The following is a 21,716-nucleotide window of genomic DNA, read 5'->3' as shown; positions in this document are numbered from 1 at the left end:
ATAAAGTTAAGTCCCTCGGGAGCGAATAATTTGGATACGCCATTCTATAGACAAATCCGACCCAATACGATACCTGCTGCAGTTTACCTGACCCGTGGTTTCGTTTTAAAACGGTATAGTTAAACGTATTATGTTATATTAAGTATTTTTTACCACAATTCATTCACAGATTTTAGTAATAAATTATAATCATAATAATGAGCATCGTCGTTAATATTTAATTACGACATAATGTCTATAATTTAGTTGGTAATTTGAAGTTCAGTGTATTAAATAGTTGTTCCCTTTCGCTGATGTAATTTATCAACTAAAAAATCCTGCACTGGTTAAATATGTAAGAAAAATATAAAAATATATGGATATTCATCACGATTAATTCAGGGCCTCTCATACAGAATTGAAATTTTTTCGCTCGAATAATACACAGAAATGCACAGATCTCTCACCGATACTTTGATATATTTTTAAAAAAACGGAGCTGATACTTGTGGCAACATTTTCTGGAAGAAAGTGCCACCAAAATGAATAGCACATTGTTTTCTAATATTTTTATATATTTTATTCGTCATAGTGGCTGGACTACCGTATATTTCCATTTCAGCAGATGATACAGAAAATTTTAAAAACTGTTTTTAATGCATCTACTTCGGGAACTTAAATGCATAGAGTTGGTGCAAAGAACTCAGATTGATTCTTTAGAAACAATTTGAATTATTATTTTTTATTTTTTTGTAAAAGCGCTTTTTCGTTTTTCTCGTATTATTATTTTTTAATACGAGAATGAATAAATAGTTTATTTTACGGTGTGAGCTATAAAAATAAACTTTGGACTACGCTGCAGCGGAGAATGCGTACAAGTTATACTGGTGTTTAATAATGCGTGGCTACAGACTACGAACTAAAACTAAAATGGCATGTACGTAATTGCATCAATGCGGGAATTCGACATAATATTTTATTGTGACAACGAAACAATCCGTATAAAATTCGATTACTTTTCAGAGTCGACTTGCGGACCGCTGAATTTTAATTTTTTTTTTTTAAATATGAACTCGTGAGTCGTTTTCATTTAAACCGCTGTAAATTATGGTAATCAAATTAGTTCGGAATATATATAGTAAAGTTAAAGTTATTAATGAACAATCTCTTGCCCACCCCAAACACAATACGGCGTATACTACGGTCTTCGATAAATTACTAACAAATCCTATTCATTTGGCTACCCGAGTACGCTGCCGGGGGGTAAATAACCCTGGGTCAGTAGTAATTTACATAACTCACAGTGTGTATATATTACTAGATGTATATTATTGTAACAGTCGTAGCCATTTCACGCAAGAAAACGTCAAAGTCCTGCAGGTTCCGGTGTTCAGTATATTCATGACACCCCGCTAATTTTTCGACAGGAAACTCCCACGGTGCCTCTCGAAAGTGTACTCTGCGCGCCACGTGATGATAAATAATTGCCGTTGTTATTATTGTTTAATCCTGATAATTGGATCTTTTTAGCGTGACAACGTTCTATTGTTAGTTTTTAAATTGGCAAAAAGACCGGCATGGGAGACTTTTTCTATAGCGAAGGATTTTATTTTTTTGCAATATAGTTATATATAACACCGAAAGGTCCGAAAGTGTTCAATAATATGTTCGCAGTCTTGTAAGAGATACTTTTTAAAAGTATTCCACTACTACAGATACAGGTACTTATTTTGAAAATTATCTAAAGTACCTATTTGAATACTGTTAGTAATAAAAAGTATTTATAGATACTTTCAAATATGTACTTCAATTTTTTTTATAAATACATTTTTAAACCTTATAAATCAACAAACCTGGTATTCATGTTTTACGTTAATTGTATAGATCATTTTACACCGTATTCCATAATAAATTATTTGGTAAAACAGTAAAAATATGCACATCTGATTTGTTTGTTGAATTAAAATAATTTTCTATTGAGTATAATTCACAATAAAAAAATAAAACTAGATAAATTCTTAATTTTATTTTTTCACATGATTAAAATTAAATCTAAAATAGAAAATACATACGCATAAATGAATAAATATTTGATTTTAAATACGAATACTTTAAGAAAGTATAAAAAATACTTTGTTTGAGTACTTATTAAAAATTATTTAAAATACATATTTGGGTACCTACTAAATGAGTATTTCAACATTTTTACTTAAATACTTCTACTTAAGTACTTTACAAGACTATATGTTTGATGTAAATATTGTGAATGACTGGACTCTCGTCTTAGATATTCAAATATAAGTCAAATCTAATATTCAACACTATCTAGCTATCAGTAATAGAAATATTATTTCAGAAAACATCACCATACTTCAAGACGAAATACTATCATTTATAAGTTTATGCATTTTTGACTGAGTCATAATTTGACATTTTAAGGCATTCGAAAAAAGAAACAATTTGCTCATAAGGTAGGTAATATGACATTGTATTAACTCAATTATCAATATTTGCATAAAGAGTGCCTATAATGTCACCATGAGTGGATGTCACCATTATGATTTGACAATAACTCAAGACTGCTGGAATACTGCTTATAAAATTTTTAAGAAGTAAATAAAAGTGGTGATAAGTTAATCTTATATTATAACGAAAATACGAATGAGACAGGCATGACACTAGAATTACAATTTATCTGAAAATATAAAAAACTAAACTATGAATATTATTGCATTTTCACTAAATCATAGATTATTATTGTCGTACAGTAAAGCTTTAAATTATTTTTGTCTTAAATTATTAGATGGTCTATAGCTAAATCCACTAGGTCGTTGTGACATTTAACAGAAGTATCACAATATTATTACACGAATTCCAATATTATTAGTATTAAATGTTTTGAATTATATGTATTAATACTCTATGGTTAGGCATGTACGGGTGCTTGTACTAAACTCGTCCAGAGTTTAAATTTTTAAAATAAGTTATGACAATGCGTTGATTTCAGAGTATTTAAATAAGTTATAATTGCTTACAATTCTAATATGAACGTAACACTCGTGGAATCTATGGTTGCGCACTGCACGCCACTCGTTTTAAACCAATATACCTACCTAGTATATGTATATAATGTTCAATTCATCACAATTCAAATGTTTTTCTGTTCAATAGGCATCATTTTTTTGAATATTTTTTTTATATTTATCAAAAACAAAAGTTTCGCTTCATAGGTACTTAGCTTTTTACAAATTAAATATTTTCCATCATATTTTTGTTTTGATTATGTCGTGTATTTTGTCTCATTTTAAAGAATACATTTAATAAATTTAAATAATGAAATATGTATATATTTATTTATATTATATATATATATATATATTTTTTTTTATATTGTAAATAGTAGTAATTATATTCAATATTTAATATGTGAGTTGTATCTACTAAATAGCCGTGGTTGTGACTGTTGTGAGTATGTGATCGTAGCTTAATATGCGTATGTGTAAATAGCATAAACTATAAATTATGTTTCTTACAACTTTGCAACTGTATCGGTTGTTATTTACTGTACTCAAGATAGAAAAAAAAAAAATCATAGAATTACTCCAATTTTAACTGCATATTCGTCTATTTTATGATTCAATTACCCGAAAGAAGTTTAATCATTTTGTTTATATTTAAAATTCTAATTATATTATTAAATACATGGATATAAATATATTTTATTTTCTTCTGTTTTCTGGAATGTACGAGCTACGTACCTATACCGTATTAAAATTATGTTCAATACAATTTAAACTTTTTCGCTCACAATTATTACTATATAATCATTCAATTTTCCAATCCAAGTAAGGCAGTGAGCATATTATTTATAACCTTATTAACACGTAGGTAGGTATATATAATGTAATGTAATGCGATAATTCAATAGATATATTAATTGATATTGGTTTTCAGGCCTCTGATGACCAATTTTTTTGATTTAAATGGCGGTTTTCGTCTGAGCGTATAGTAATAATCAATAATGCTGAAAACCGCAAACCTGAAATACGAGTATTATATCGATACCGAAACTACACATTAGGTAGGTACAAACCCGTAGTCAACAATATTACAATCATTGAAATGCGATAGCATGCATTTAACAAGTCATATTTATACGACCTATGACCAATCCAACGGGGTAGGTTCACACCACCTGCAGATTCTCTATTTTGAACAACTGTATTGGATTTCTCAAACGGTACATCTTATTGAATTTCCAACATAAAGCTACTGTGATAGGAACTCTGCTGACGCGTGTACAATTCGGCTCTTATATTACAACACAGTCATTTGTCAAATTGTATTTTCATTTAGTTCGATTGCACATACATAATATATTATATTACATGATATTTTATTACCATAATCGAAANCATACATACATACATACATACATACATACATACATACATACATACATACATACATACATACATACATACATACATACATACATACATACATACATACATACATACATACATACATACATACATACATACATACATACATACATACATACATACATACATACATACATACATACATACATACATACATACATACATACATACATACATACATACATACATACATACATACATACATACATACATACATACATACATACATACATACATACATACATACATACATACATACATACATACATACATACATACATACATACATACATACATACATACATACATACATACATACATACATACATACATACATACATACATACATACATACATACATACATACATACATACATACATACATACATACATACATACATACATACATACATACATACATACATACATACATACATACATACATACATACATACATACATACATACATACATACATACATACATACATACATACATACATACATACATACATACATACATACATACATACATACATACATACATACATACATACATACATACATACATACATACATACATACATACATACATACATACATACATACATACATACATACATACATACATACATACATACATACATACATACATACATACATACATACATACATACATACATACATACATACATACATACATACATACATACATACATACATACATACATACATACATACATACATACATACATACATACATACATACATACATACATACATACATACATACATACATACATACATACATACATACATACATACATACATACATACATACATACATACATACATACATACATACATACATACATACATACATACATACATACATACATACATACATACATACATACATACATACATACATACATACATACATACATACATACATACATACATACATACATACATACATACATACATACATACATACATACATACATACATACATACATACATACATACATACATACATACATACATACATACATACATACATACATACATACATACATACATACATACATACATACATACATACATACATACATACATACATACATACATACATACATACATACATACATACATACATACATACATACATACATACATACATACATACATACATACATACATACATACATACATACATACATACATACATACATACATACATACATACATACATACATACATACATACATACATACATATATAGTATATACATACGTCATACATACATACAAAACATATATATATGTATATATAATTAATACATATTACAAATTGTCTAATATGACGTGTAGGTATATATTATAATTTAATGCTTTTAACAATTCCAGGCAAACAATATTTATAGAAACCCATAAACTATTGGTATTTGGTGAGAGGTGGACTGGTCCACTGTGATACTTCTCATCTGCGCAGTGTTCCAGTGGTCAAATTATTATAACCCTCGGGCAGATACAAAATAACTCAACTTGTATTGTATTGTATACACATTGTGCACATAATTATTTACAATTTTAAAATTACACATCTGCTCACAGAATCTGACGAAGAGATGGAATTAACTTATGACAATGGAATCTCCCGCGGTATATTGTAAAATCCAAAATATTTCCCTACTGAAATATTATTTTGCTAATATTCGGTGGTAATAATAAAATATTACACGATACTCAGTATAATTTAGTTAGGTAGGTACATGTAAATTCTATGTTTTAATAATGGCATTTGTGGTATGATTGGTAGGAACTATGTTGTGTTTAATTATTATTCATATCATGGTAATTGAGACAAGCGCATTTTTGAAATTACGCGTTTTGACTAACCATAAAATAGAGATGATAATAATAATAACATTGATAATACTAATGATAATACCAATAATTATAACATCAGTAATTCATTTTAATACCAATAATAGTGATAACAGTGCATTACATCACCGTCGTCGTTGACATTTGAATCCGAGATGTTTATTTCCTATAATAATATTATTATATTACTGCATGTGTATACGTGAACCATAAAATAAAACTGCTTGATTTGCAAAACTCAAACACCAAAACATAATATACTTATATACCTAATATAATATACAATATACACATATGATATATTATAGGTATTAGGTGCCTTTGTTTCTGGGTGAAACGATCAGAATAAACACAATCTGAGGTGTTTAGTCGGCGTGATTAACGCGTGGAAACATTTTAACCGGCACTAGGTTAACGATTGGTTTTTGTTTCGACCTCATCAGAAGGGGGGGGGGATTATCGACGAGAGTTTAATAACAATTTAATTACTACTTAAGTCTTATATATATATATATTGGTCTATCCTATTTTTATTATTGTACGTTTTTGTGCTTTGATCTAATTATTCGGAATTATCCGAGCATATGCGTACGGATTGAGGTTTCAAACAGCAGATTATAAACACTAATTATGTATACAATTTAAACAGAACAAATTAACAAATCTGTTATGAAAATAAATTACATTATTGACAATGAGCTTATTTAGTTGAGAACGGGAAATATAATATGACCTACTTTATTTATAAAAATAATAAAATGCTATCAGACAATCCAATGTAATATATTATATTTTATTACCAGACCTCGACAGTGCAAAAACTAAATAAATAATCAAATTCTTTGACTCACAGAGTTCACATACACCTTAGGTAACCTAATCTGACTTCATACTTATCGTATCAAACATCATCAACTAAGAAGTCGTTTGAATCTATACGAAAGTTGAAAGATTATAATAATATACCTACTCATTATAGGTTGTCACTATAAGAATTCGTATTTTACACGTTTGCACGGTAGAGATGGGATAATTAACTATAATCTTTTAATTTCCATACAGAATTTTTTCACAAAGTTAGTTGAATATAAGTAAAATAACATAATTACAAATTTCTTACAAATAATCAATACCCCAATCCAAGGATCGGACCAAAATCGCTATACAGGGATGCCTTTACAATAAAAACAGTCAAGAATATTTAAAAGTACTAAAAAGTATTATCTTCGACGTGTACCTTCAAAATAGTAGTGAAAAACGGTAAAATTGTGTACTTATCATGTAATATTATTTATAGGGTAGGCTGACTGTATATTTGTATAGTGTATAATACATAAATATATATTATTTCGGTTGTAAAGTACCTACAGAAAAATGTGTGTAAATGTATAGTACAAAATTGTACACAATTTTCTGTAAGCCCAGAGTACCATGTAACCGAGGGCCTTTTTTTCTTACGATAAAATAAAAAAAAATTGTACTCAAAACATGTGTGATGTACCTACCTATTGGCTATTACATTTTTATTACAAATATTTCTGAACTAAACAATATCTCAAACTAATTATGTGGAATGTATAAACTATTTTTGATAAAAAGTAAATCATAGTAAATATACCCATACAAATACATATATTAAATATGTCAATGTATTAATCAATTAATTAATTTCCACTACTACTAGCATAACATTTATTCATATATTTTGAACCGAACTTCACTGTAATTGATGATCAGTTAATACATTTCTAAGAAAATATTGTTATAAAAACACAATAACACAAGTCAAGAAAAAACTAATTAATTTCCTACAAACATAAACATTTTTATTTTCTAGACTAAACTGCTTAAAAACCAACTAGAAATGTCTTACTATTTTCGTAAATGCTTATGAAGTAGTACGAGTGAAAACTATGTTTAAGTGACCACTGCTACAATACCTATTGATCTATTAAATATTTAGTGATTTCTTTATGTTTAAGTACTCCACTACTCAAGAAATAGATTTTTTAATTTTTTCCAAGCATGACGTACATTAGATATCGAAATAATGGATAAAAAAAATGTATTTTTGTGCCGATCTAAAAACATATTAATTTCTTCATGTAAGTTTAGTTAGAAACAGAAAGAAGAATTAAGTCGTTTTTTTATTGTAAATTAATTAAAAATATTTTATACATTTAAAAAAATTAATTTGCTTGCATTATCAATATTATCAACTAGATTTTACTGTTGATTAGTTTTAACATAAATCTGGATTCTGGAACAAATCCTTCATAGTTTATGTATGTCCAAAAATTAATCCAACTTCATTAATACTCATATTAATTTGTTAATTGACTTCTAACAAACCATATATTTTATTGAATGATGACTATACAATTAAATTATTGTCTATAAATATGACTAAACACAATTATAATTGTTATTTTTTTAAGTTTTACAACTTATACATACGATAATTTTAATTGTATTGTGAGGATACATAAGTAAGAAATTGTAAATTTATGGGTGATGATAATATTTTTTACTCAATTTTGTAGCATAGTAATACTGCTCAAATTCTTTAAAATGAGATCGATGCATAGAAAACGATTGTCAGCTAAATCCAAAAATAAATATTTTATGCATGATTGTGTAAAGTATTTAAATTAGGGTTTAATTAAAAAAACAAAAAAAAACAATCTGAAAATAACAAACTTGAATATTATAATTTTTACTCTCTCGAAAAACAACACAAGATCTTAAGAATGTACTTTGAAAAAAATATATTCTAAGACCGAAGCGCAAATAAAATACTATTGTAAATTATTTAATAAACAAAGTGTTTATTTTTAATTAGTTGAACATTGTGACACAAATATTAACATTAGTATATACATAAGTACATATTATATTTAATAGCTAAGGTAGATTTTAAAATCTATGAACAAAAGAAATTAATTAAGAGCAAGTATAATAAAATTATATTAGAGAATTTTAACTTCTGTATAGCATTAAAAAAAAATAAATGTATGATTCTTGAATATGGCCTCATATTTTATATTATAAAGAACTTAGGTGACGACATTTTATACTTCAAACATACTTATACTATATTACAATTTAAACAATAACTCACTCATTACAATTAAACCTGGATCACTTTTTTTTACCCAAAATGACCTTATTATAGTAGTTTAAACTTATGACATTTAACCTAACCTTTAACGTCACTAATAAAGCACACTCATTAATTATAATTTACAATAAGTTTTAATGTTTAATTATACAGCTAGGATACGGTAATCGGTAATCACTAATCTTATAAGTTATAATCAATAATTAAAGAGAACAGAAGACAGTAAATATACTAAGATTACAAAAGAAATCTCGTTTTTAGTAAGGAAATCTATATAGTAACCTGACTTAACCTTTAGTGAGTGGGTACTACGAATCAAACTAAATTATGAAAAAGAGTAAAATAAAAAAGTACAGGAAAAATTATAAAATTCAATTAATATATTTAACCATGTATAGGTAACCCATAACTCAGAGTTAAAAAAAATAATCGAATTTTTTGTTTGCAGAAAACTTATAGATCGTATTTCACTCCCCAGTTTCTTGAATATTATATTAATCAACGGTTTAAAGTTGTTAGAAGTTTTAGAACTATTAGAGTCTCACTTGACCTAACATAAGCTGTAGAGATTTTAAGACCTAATTCATATATCTTTATCCCCAAAATGTACAGTCATATGTGAAATTTAAATTTAAAGGATAAACACTTATTTTGGTAGAAGGTAACTATAATTTAAATTAAATTAAATATTGATATTAAGAAAAATGTTTGAAAAATTGTTCTCTGAAGTTTAAATGGTTAGTGTGATATGAAAAACAAAACCCGAAATTATATTAAATGTCTGTAAGGACCGAAGAGCATAAAAATATTATGATAAATCATGCAAATATGTTGTGAAAGAGTAGGCTCTCATAAAATTTGAAAATAAATAATAGTATTGAAATTCATTTACCTAACTTAAATTACTAAGCATTTATTTATAAATTCCCAACTATACTATACTAACAACTACAAAATATATCTATGAAAACCATGAAGTATTTGCTTTTAGAAAAATAAACTAATCGTATAGATCCACAAGTAATTTACTGAAATACTAACTAATTGTAGAAATTGAATGTAAAAAAATGGAATTCAAACTTCAAAGCTTATGAAATTTATGGACCAACTTTTTTTTGATGAATTTCAACAAACTATCCTGGAGCTAAAGCAAAAAACTACAGCTACATGATTATTGAGGGTGATAAAAAATATGTTGATATCATTTATATTTAAAAACGATTTGGATTGTAAAATAAGTGATAACTATATATATCTTAAGGTTAGGTTATAATTATTATAATAGCGTTGACTATAAAACCAGATTAAAAGAAAAAGAAGGATTATGTCTTATTAATTCATTTTTAAAATCTAACAATACATTTAGAATTGTTTAAACATTTGTTGATCATATTTTATTTTATTGACTAAGTTTTTAAATTGTAACTAATATAAGACACCTTCAATTATAATTTACATTAAAAAACTTTAATTTACTGTAACTTCCAACTATACAATTATTAAGATATTTTTACAATAAACTATAGCAAAATGAAAAAAGCAACAATTATAACTATTATAAATCAAATACTTACATAATATGTGGTACTAAATAATTAATGTAAACTAAATTGAGACATATTTATAAATTCTACAAATATAGTTCTTACATTAATTATCTGATTCAATTCATTAATATTAAATAGGTATCGTGTAACTGATTATTTAAATCTAGAAAAATCGTTGTATATGTTATAGACTAAAGAGTCTGGACCATAAAAAAAATGATCAAGTTAATACATTTCAATACTACTTGTATATAAAGTCTCAAGACCGTTGACATTAATTCTTATGGCCTTCATACAGTGGTCGGTTTTCAGTAGAAAATGTACCTAAATATCATGGACTTGTTGGTCGTAGACATACAAATGCGATATTGAGACATGACTTGACTTGTATACATTTAGTGAAGGTTTTAACAATTATTAATATTTTTAGTGCGATAATTAGTATCGATCAATCATATTATATAATTTTTACCCCGATAAAAAAGCTGCGTCAACATAAGTTCCCAGTATGATGTATAAATTGTTAACGTGTACAATTTTCATAAGAAAATCACAAAAATAAAATATGTTTGGATTACAATGTCTTAAAACCATTACATATAGTAGTAATAGTACCATCATAAATGCATAGAATCGTCGACTATAATACACTGTTTCTTTGAAAAAATATGTCACATGGTTAAATGGATACTATTTTCCATAATTTCAAAATCCTTGGGTTGTTGAATTTTTAAAGTATTGTTGCACGTTTATAATAATCCTTTAATTCTTGGGAAAATACAGAGGAAATTAATTTGAATTTCGACTATAGTTGCTGATTTCAAATCCATAAGTACAATAATTGGATGAATTTCCAAACTTTTATTGAAATAAATGAATTGCATTGCCACTAATCAGTAAACATTCTTATGTTGAGTAGGAAGCTTCTAATTTTTTAAAATTATTTTAGAGGTAACCATTTATTTTATACGATTGTAAAAATTGTCGAGACAGTTATAAATTACGTCTATTTGATATTTCCTTATATCTAATATTAACTGGTACGTTTGGTCTCTCTCTATGTTGTAAATTATTAATCGAGTTATTAACTGTCCTATTTATGACATCTGGAGGATGTGTGTACTTTCTTTCACCGCTCATTGTAATGGTTAAATATATCATATCGTTGTTAGAAATATAATATATTACAATTCACGCATCAAAAATAATTATACAATAGGACATTTATTTTTCGCCATTTTAACATAAACAGTACGTTCAACAAACAATGTAACCGACTTTGGTCTTTTACATATTAAAATAAACAAATTCATATTATAATTATTCATTGTCTGTTTGTGACCAAAACTACTATTTAGTATTTTGTAGATCATCAAAGTATTTTTTTGAAATATTTTTAGGCATTTTGTACAATGGCCGTTATATACACAAGACATTATAAAAACTATACTCTAGAAATGTTTGAACTGAAACGTATTTTTCTTTTAAATGTTGTCTATGTACTACTGCTGTGAACATTTTAACCTGGAACCCTTTGGCCTGTGTGCGTCCAACGTAGGACCAGAGGGAGAAGAGGTTTAAAGGGTCGTGACAAACCATATTTTCAGTCAGCACATTCCAAAAATATAAAAAAAGTATGTTATATTTTGGACTCAGTACATCAATGTAATATATTTTTGCACAGTGTTTTTGCCACCATTTAATAAATATTGTACAATGTATTTACTGTTTTCTATATGAGGCAACTTATGCGTATCTCCTAAGAACCAGATAGCAAACGGTCACCGGTTGGCCGTTGGGGGGAAGGTCATTATTATCGCCAGAACAATTCTAGTTCAGCTCTCAATCATTTTTTGGAATTTGTATTTTCAAAATGTGTGTTCTAACATGCTTAATTTTATGTTATTTTAAAAGCCACTCAAACTTAATTTGGAAATTATGGCCAAATAACATTGTCCAAATATCGTGTCCATAAGTTTAAAATATCTACATTCTTAGGTGTAAAAAATATTTTAGGAATTGTTGTTTTTTAAATGCTAATATTTTTATGCTCAAAATTTTGGTGGAATCATAATTTACGTATCCTATTTACTTAGTATGTTATCGTTAATAAACCAAGTAAATCACATGCTTACTATAAACCCCATTTGGATCATTTAAAAGGTTTTTTATAGGTAATCCGTGTGTCTGTTTGATAAAAAAATATTCATATTTCTGTTACTATATTTATTTATTTTAAATAATATTAATTATAAATACCTTCATAACCATGAAATGAAAATGGATGGTATTAATCATGTTAAAATAAAATACATTAGTCTTGGAATAGCAAATAACCCTTTTACAGCACAACTGAATAAGTTTCAACAAAAAACTCAATCGTAAGTATGCTACAATGATGCCCATAATGGGCATGACTCATTTAAAACCAAAATAGATATAGTATGGGAATATAGGAACAAAAATTTGATATTTCGAGGGTAGCTCGAACATTTTTTTAAGATGTATCTAAATGTTCGCATAAACTGAAGTTGTCAATTTAATTAACCATTACCCCTAACAAATATTACTTGACGCTGGGCTTGCAGGTACAAACCGTCCGACTGATGCTTTGTAGGTACAACTATGTCACACAATTCGAGTGGGTACGGTTTGTCGCCCATGTGTTCGCCGATGTGCCGTCTGATGGCCACAAGTGGTTAGTTACTTACTTGTCGCAAATGCCACACGGCTTCCCACGCTCTCTAGTCCTGCTCTAGCTGCGTGGGACATCACTAATTGGTTTCGGATTACCCCCCCCCGAAAACATCGTCTACAATACTTTCTATGGTTAAATGCTATACAATTACCAACAAAGGTTAACTGTGTTAGACTTTATTATATTATGTACCTATTTCAAATAACACGGAGGTTCTTTTTTTTTTTATTGACATTTAAAGGTTGTTTTCAAGACACCAGTTTTAATATATTTCCGTTTGGACTATTTATGGGTTCAAAACAAAATGAAAAATTGGCAGATCTACAAATATGAATGCGATATACAATTCACAACAAAAGTAAGACCGATTTAGTTTTTGTTTTTTTAAAAAGACATCGACTATTCGACTATAACTGATCTAAGGAAACTAACGATTTACAACTGACAGTGTCGTGTGTATTACCTATCTGCCTACATATTATTTATTATATACGTCATAAACTCATAACTAACATAAAATGACCAATGATTGTAATGATTAAAACAGCATATTTGATTATTTCAATTAAGTTATTGATAAATTATTGATGATATGAATAGAGTAAATAAACCTAGCATGTTACATACAGATACTGTGTAGAGTGTATTAATATTGGTGCACGATTAAAACGAGTATATTAATTAAATAATAACATTAAACAATTTAATATTAATTCATATATAATTTTAATTATTGTTTGTATTGAATTTTATTAATTTTGTTTGTCGTGTTTTTATAATTTTATATTGTATCATATTAAGAAAATAAATTTAAATGTTCTCTGAAATATCAAATAAGTAGTCACATTTTTATTAAAAAATCTCAGGTAGGTATACCTATTATGGTATAATAATATATTTAATTTACTATCATGTTATGCAATACGATATTGTTTTATGTATAGTTATCCAAGTAAAATTATAAAGTAAAATCTAAACATATCACGAAACTATTATGTGCAGGAAATATTAATCGTTTAGACGAACATTAAATAATTATTTTGGTGATAAAATATAAACAACACAATAGAAGTGAGATCTACTGCGTATACGTATTACATCTTATTTTGCGCCGACGTTGTGCAGATACGGGAAAAGTTTATTATGTCGTCGAGACGGACTAAGCGACACAAAGAAAAACAATCTGCGAAACTTCCGATCAAACTTAACCATATACGAAAGAGGAATTTTACTATGTACGCGTCTATAGATATAGACGGGTACTGCATGCTAGATCGTTGTGTCGTAGAAATAAACGACTGCTCGTAGTATAATATTATGTACCTACCTATGTACATTATATATTTATATATACCTGTATATATTATATTATTTCTTACATCGGCGGTCTCTGCGGTGGTGAATTTAAACGAAACAACAACTTTAAATATATAAAAATAAAAATAAACAAATAAACGAGTTGGAAAAAAATCGAATCGACCGAGTTCGCAACGAATACCAATATTATATACATAGGTAGGTATAGGTATCTATAAATATATAGTATAGAATGAACTGAATGAAGCCGGAGTAAAATTCTACGAAAACCACAAACGGACTAGAAACTGTTAAACTAGACGGTAGACTTATCGAAAACGCTGTACGAAATCGACAGAATTAAATAAATAATGATATATCTTAAAGAACAAAAAAAAAAACTAAGCATTTAAAATGTCTACGAAAAACTGAAAACAAGACAAAATAATTTGAAAATCTGATCGTGTTTCAGAAAATGTTAAAATAAAAATTTGATAAAGAAAATCGTTTCATAAGGTTTTGTTAATTTAAGAGTGTTTGTCTAATGTATAACTTTAAACACTCATAAAAAATTAATTTGACATTCCACTAAATTTTTTTTGTAGTTGAATGTAGGAAAACTTATGTGGAATAAATTTTCGAATCATAGATTTACAAAAAACAGTTATATGAATTTCTAACTCAAAAACATAATTTGCAAATTTTGGTGATTTTGATGAATTTATCAAAATTCTAACTTTCGCTCATTGTAAATATTGTGGTTTTACGCACAATTTTTTTTCTATATTTCTACTAACAACAACATATGACGCACCTTGTATCAAAGTTTTTTTGAATGAGCGAAAATGTCTTGTATCTATGGTTATTTTTTTTATAGTTAGGTGCAAGAAAAAAATTTAATCGATTTATTCAAAATCCCGTTGTGCATAAAAATCTCTATTTTTCGTCAATGTTTGACCCCCCGAAGTACCAACTGGATTAGATTTCCTTTTAGATAAGATATTGAAGTAAAAAATTTAAGCATTTTTACTGCCCCAAAAAAAATAAAAAAACACTCAACATTGTAAAATCAATACATTCATCGCTTCACTCAGAATCTAAAATAGTAAATATATTTAACTGGGTGTTATTTTATTTTAATACAATCTATGATACAGAAATAAACATACAAATAAAGTCCTTAGTTAAAATTATCTATCTCTTGAAATTCTGCAACCAAAAACGAGTATTGAAATATTAAATTTTACATAACATTTTATATCCGATTACTACGAAATACAAAGGTCAAATTATGTTTTTGCATCACTCCTATAGATATAAATTTTGTATTTTAAATTAAATTGATTTATAAAACATTTTACAGATTTAAGCACCAATAATTTTACTTTACTATTATAACCAATTGATTGTTTATTGTCAGTACTCTAAATTAATGTGATCACATATTTTTTTATAAAAATATATGAGTGAACAATGACAGCGAGAGATGGATGACACCGTTAAAATTTAACTAATTAAGCAAACCCATTGTTTTAAAATAGTGAGTAATTATATGTGTAGATCTTTTTTTTTTTTTGGTTAGGTACCTAATCATTGGGAACACACTTTTTCTTTATAAAAAGAACCGTTTCGTCTAATAAATTACAAATAGTTGCAAAGTTTAATTGAAAACGCTCAAGAATGTGAAAGTGCTCTGTATAATGGTTGTAGGCACTATAATATATAATAAACGAATTTACAAAGTTGATAATAAAATAGTTTGTAGCGCATGTATTACAATAATTTACATGTTAAAATCAATGCTAGTAAAGCGTGAAATAATATTATAATGTTATAAAGTAAAAGAAAAAAATACGTTTGGTCTGCCCGGATATATCTCCCTGAATATATTCTATAAATTACACTAGTAATGGAACAAATATAAATTATAACTATTTGGTTATTTTATATAACTGCAAGAATTAAATAATTTCTTATAACAATTATAGCATTAACCATTTAACTAGAATATCCGTACATGCATAAGTTACATACCTAATACAATATCGATTGGCAATACATATTTTGTTTATATCAACAAAAATTGCTGTTTATACCTAATGCAGACCAAATTTTTCTATATCTGTACTGGTTCATAATAGTAGTTTATTAAAAATATAATATTATACGAGTACTTAACACATTTGTTAACCGTATAAACTACTAAACTTTTAATATTCTACGAGAAATTAGATAGTCCGTTAAAAAAAACATTTAACATATATTTTTTTTTTATAAACCTATGCACTGTAATTCACAAACAATGATCACCACCATTTTTGACTTTTGTAACTATTTCTGGAGCATCCTGTAGTGACTTAGTAAACATTTTTTTTTTCAAATTTGAACCAGCCTTTTTAAACTGTAAGTTATTTATAGAAATTTGTTTTTAAAAATGCTGATGTATTTAAATTACACTGAGTAGGTAGTTTATGACTTTATGAGGATGATTTTTTTAAACTATGGTAGACAAAAATAGTAAAGTTATCTACCATTAAATAATAATTTAATGGTTTTCAAATTTGCCTAAGTATTATTATGAGTAAATACTAGACTTAAATATAAAACACAATATGTTATATAAAACCAATGTTGAGAACTAGTATTATTAATTTATTATCTAAAACTACTCTCTAAAAATTAGTTAAAAATTAGTTATAATTTTCAAAAAAGTAATTTTTCCTACAATTGAAATACCTACTTATTAAATTAGGAATTTAAATTGATGCATTACCGAAAGATAAAAGAGGATGAGCATTGTCGATTAATACGACTGCAATGCATATGTATAAAAAATGTACGTAACGCATTTTGTGTACATATATTATATATATAAATTATTTAACAGACAGTATTAAGTTCTCAGAACTCAGTGAACTCCCACATCAGAGAACATTTTGAACTAATACAATTTAAAATTAAAAACTCACGTGGTCGCTCATTCGAAGACCATTTCCGGTTCCGGGCGTTCTTGCAACACTGCTGTTGTAGCGTGCAACGAGACAAATTTTGAACCATAACATTATGATATAATAAATTGAACCTATAGATCGAGCTGCGAGATTGTTGGTCAGCAGTTACCGTATGGCCACTAACCAACAGAATCGCTTATTTCAGGACCTAAAAATCGTTACCGGCTCACACACCCCACCAGTTGGTATTATATTATATACCTACGTAAATATATATAAATGGTCGTGGTGTGCTGACTGCAAGTAAATAAAGTTATATTTATTACTCCAATCTGCTGCTATATACGTGCACGCTTCTGCAGTACATTAACTGGCCACAAAGTTCACACTCCGACCTGATAATGTGATCATTTTTGTTCTCTTATGAAATCTTTCGTAGTGAAACACCGGTCGGAATACATATGAACCTGGTCAAATATTATTACGTTAACGTTACCGTAATCCACTTTGCTCGTAACATTGCTCTTTGTGACTTTGTATTGCATTGTGTTGGTATTATTTACTATTGTATTATGTGTGTTCGTTATACGAGTATGAAAAAAAATTAATAAAATAATAATGATTATCTCGAAGCAATCATTTTTAGATATTTTTGATAGACAATCTCAGTACGATATTATATTCCGTTCCTTGGTTTCATTTTGCTTTGATTTTATTTACTTACCGTGGTTGTCAACCAAACAAAGGTAGGTGTACATTTTAATTGTCATATACCCAAGATTTGTATGGTCAGGAAAGTATAGCGAGTGGCCATTTTTTATAATACTAAAACAACAATAAATAATAAAATATACACAAAATATTTTTTCCAGAAAGAATGTTGTTACATCATAATATTATAGAACCAATATTCCGTATTGTTCAGTATATCACGTGTTATAACTTATTTTAAAATTCATGTTTATGTCAAATTATATATTTTGACTGCGTCATCCTTAAAATTATTTCGTACTTATGGTTTTTAATGTATCATTGGCACCATAACATTACGGCCATCACGCATATTTATTGTCATATACTGACTTAAGTTCAAGACGCATCATCTGATATAAAACCCAACTATTTTCGTACCTTCATTGAAGGTTATCGATGATAAACCATTTTCCAAGTAGATATAATATTAATTAATTTATCTTATAATAAAATTATGAAAATGAACTATGTTTAACAATTCAATAACAACGTTGGTATGTAAACTTTGTTCAGTGACTTAACTCACCACGATCCGACCAAAGTTGATTTTTCTGAGCGAGAGACACCCTGCCTTAGGGACACCGGGTTTGATTATTGGCGCACCCCCGGGAGGGATGCTCAGATTTGGTGCGTCCTCTCTCTGGCAAAGTATAGCTATAATATTGTTATTGGCAGCGTCTCGATTTTCGTCGGAGATAACTACTATTCCCAGGGAAAAATAACGATTGGGTACTTAACTAAACATAAAATAAAGCATAATGCAAATACATCGTTCAAAAGTTGACATTTCAAAGGGGGAACCGCTTCTAGCGTTCCTCGCTCATTTAAATGAAGGGGGCTACTGAAATCCATAAAAAATAAAGCGGAAAATCCACATGCATTTTAGTATTTATATTTGTAAATTACCTCGTAATTCGTATATTATTCAAAACTTAAAAGCCTCCTAATTCCTACAAGACCATCGATATCAAAATGTATGCATAATAAATGCGAGTCATGAAATTGTGTGTAAACAATCAAAAGTAACCTATCGTCGATGCATAATATACATATTAATGTGTGTATAATGTATATAATTTATTATTATATAAAAGTTTTTACTTATGGCGACAGTTAATAACATTGAATAGGTATATTATATGAAAAATATTTTCATGACGGCAATAATCATAATTGCTTAAAAAACGATCTCCGATGACAATCACCACAATAATAATAGAGGAGAACGACTTTTTTTAATTTTGCGACGTGTATAAACTGGCTAATTGCTGTGATATAACCACTTGCTTCATTGCTTGGTACACGTTTTAAAATCACTAATTCTGTGTAATAAAAGAAACATATCGAGCTGAAGTTAAATTAGGTATTGGTGGAGGTTTTATTAATGGAAAAACTTCATTTTTTTATTTATTTTATTTTATGAATAGTGAATGACATAAAACAAATAAAAAAACATTTTTCAAACTACAGATTGATGGATTGTATACATAGTCGTAATATTTGTATAATATGATTTAAATAAACTGATAATCGAGAGATAAATAATAGGAAAACTTTTGAATTACATTAACTCAAACTATTAAAGTTTGGTGAAATTATCTGATAAAATAAATTAAATAACACTTTTCCAAATAATGACTTGGTGTTTAGGACAATAATCACGTTGAGTTCGTTATGAAATTTCCATCTAATAGCCATCATCTCATAATACACACTATTCACTATGAAATACAGTCAAAACAACAAACTTTATAAAATAATGGAACGAACAACGGACGAAAATAAATTAGAAATTCTTAACGTACATTGCTACGGATGCCAATTTATAAGATGTGCGTAGACGCGAGTACTGGACATTTTATGCGTTTGAGGGTTTACAAATTACAAGAGCAAAACTATTACAATTATTTACTTATCATTTACAGTAACGCAAATTTCTGAACCGTATTACGCGTATGTTAATTTACAATATTGAAATCATAAATTACATTGATAAATCCTGTAATTTAAATTGTTGGTTTGATATATTAGTATATATATCAATTATTATTTACTGTTATAGGAACTTTAATTAAAAAAAAGCGGGTAAGTGGATGTCGCTCTGCTGTACAGTAGGTATCTAAGAGGTCGCTGTAATGGATGGTATTAAATTTGAATTCAATTAATATATCAACTCATTGTATACGAAAAACGATTCTGAGGGGAAACGGTATGTCAGTTTAGGATATTTTAAATTGTTATTACTTATTATTAATATGGTAGCCGGTAAATTGAATTAATATTATTCTTAAATTTTCAGTGATGCTGGAAAAATATTAAATACACCTATGTAAAATTGGGCTGTTTTGCAACCGAATTACAACACAATGATAACCATTATTCTTCGTGTTAATATGCAATATTTTCAAATTTTGAACTTTAAATGCTTATAAAAAGAAATAGTTCCGATGTATTTTAGATATTTTTCAATTGCTATTGTAACAAGTCATCAAGATTCTTATATTACATTTTCATGCTTTTTGACTCAACGAATACAATTTTATTGACAATTATAGGTAAAAAAAGGGAAATAGAAATGTCCGACAACAGTATAAAATGAGTCAGAATATTTTGAAAATGTTATCAAGTATATGAATTGATGAAATAATCATTTGGTGTAAATTTCAAGTGTCTATAGTAATTTGTTTTTGAATTACAACAAAATAAGAAAATCGATACAAGAGAAAACGAGTGAATATCCAATGTTGTAAAAATTTCAACTTTAAACGTGCATAAAAATTCAATTTAACTTTCCGGTAGACAATTTTAGATATAAATAGAACTTTTTTATGAATTTCTAACCAAATATAATTTGCTAATATGTATAATTTTTATGAATTTGTCAAAAATTATAATAATATTATACTCATAAAAAATTGTTGTGGATTTACGCTCAACTTTTTTTTTTAATTTCCATTAACAATAGCTTACAAGCTTACAAGGGACCTTGTATTACATTTTCAAGTAATAATAATAAAATATTTTTTGACCGAGCAAAAA

This window comes from Myzus persicae, unplaced genomic scaffold (assembly GCF_001856785.1).
Source record: "Myzus persicae strain clone G006 unplaced genomic scaffold, MPER_G0061.0, whole genome shotgun sequence".
NCBI lineage: Eukaryota > Metazoa > Arthropoda > Insecta > Hemiptera > Aphididae > Myzus > Myzus persicae.
The sequence above is the reverse complement of the archived record's forward strand: the minus strand, read 5'-3'. Positions refer to the sequence as shown.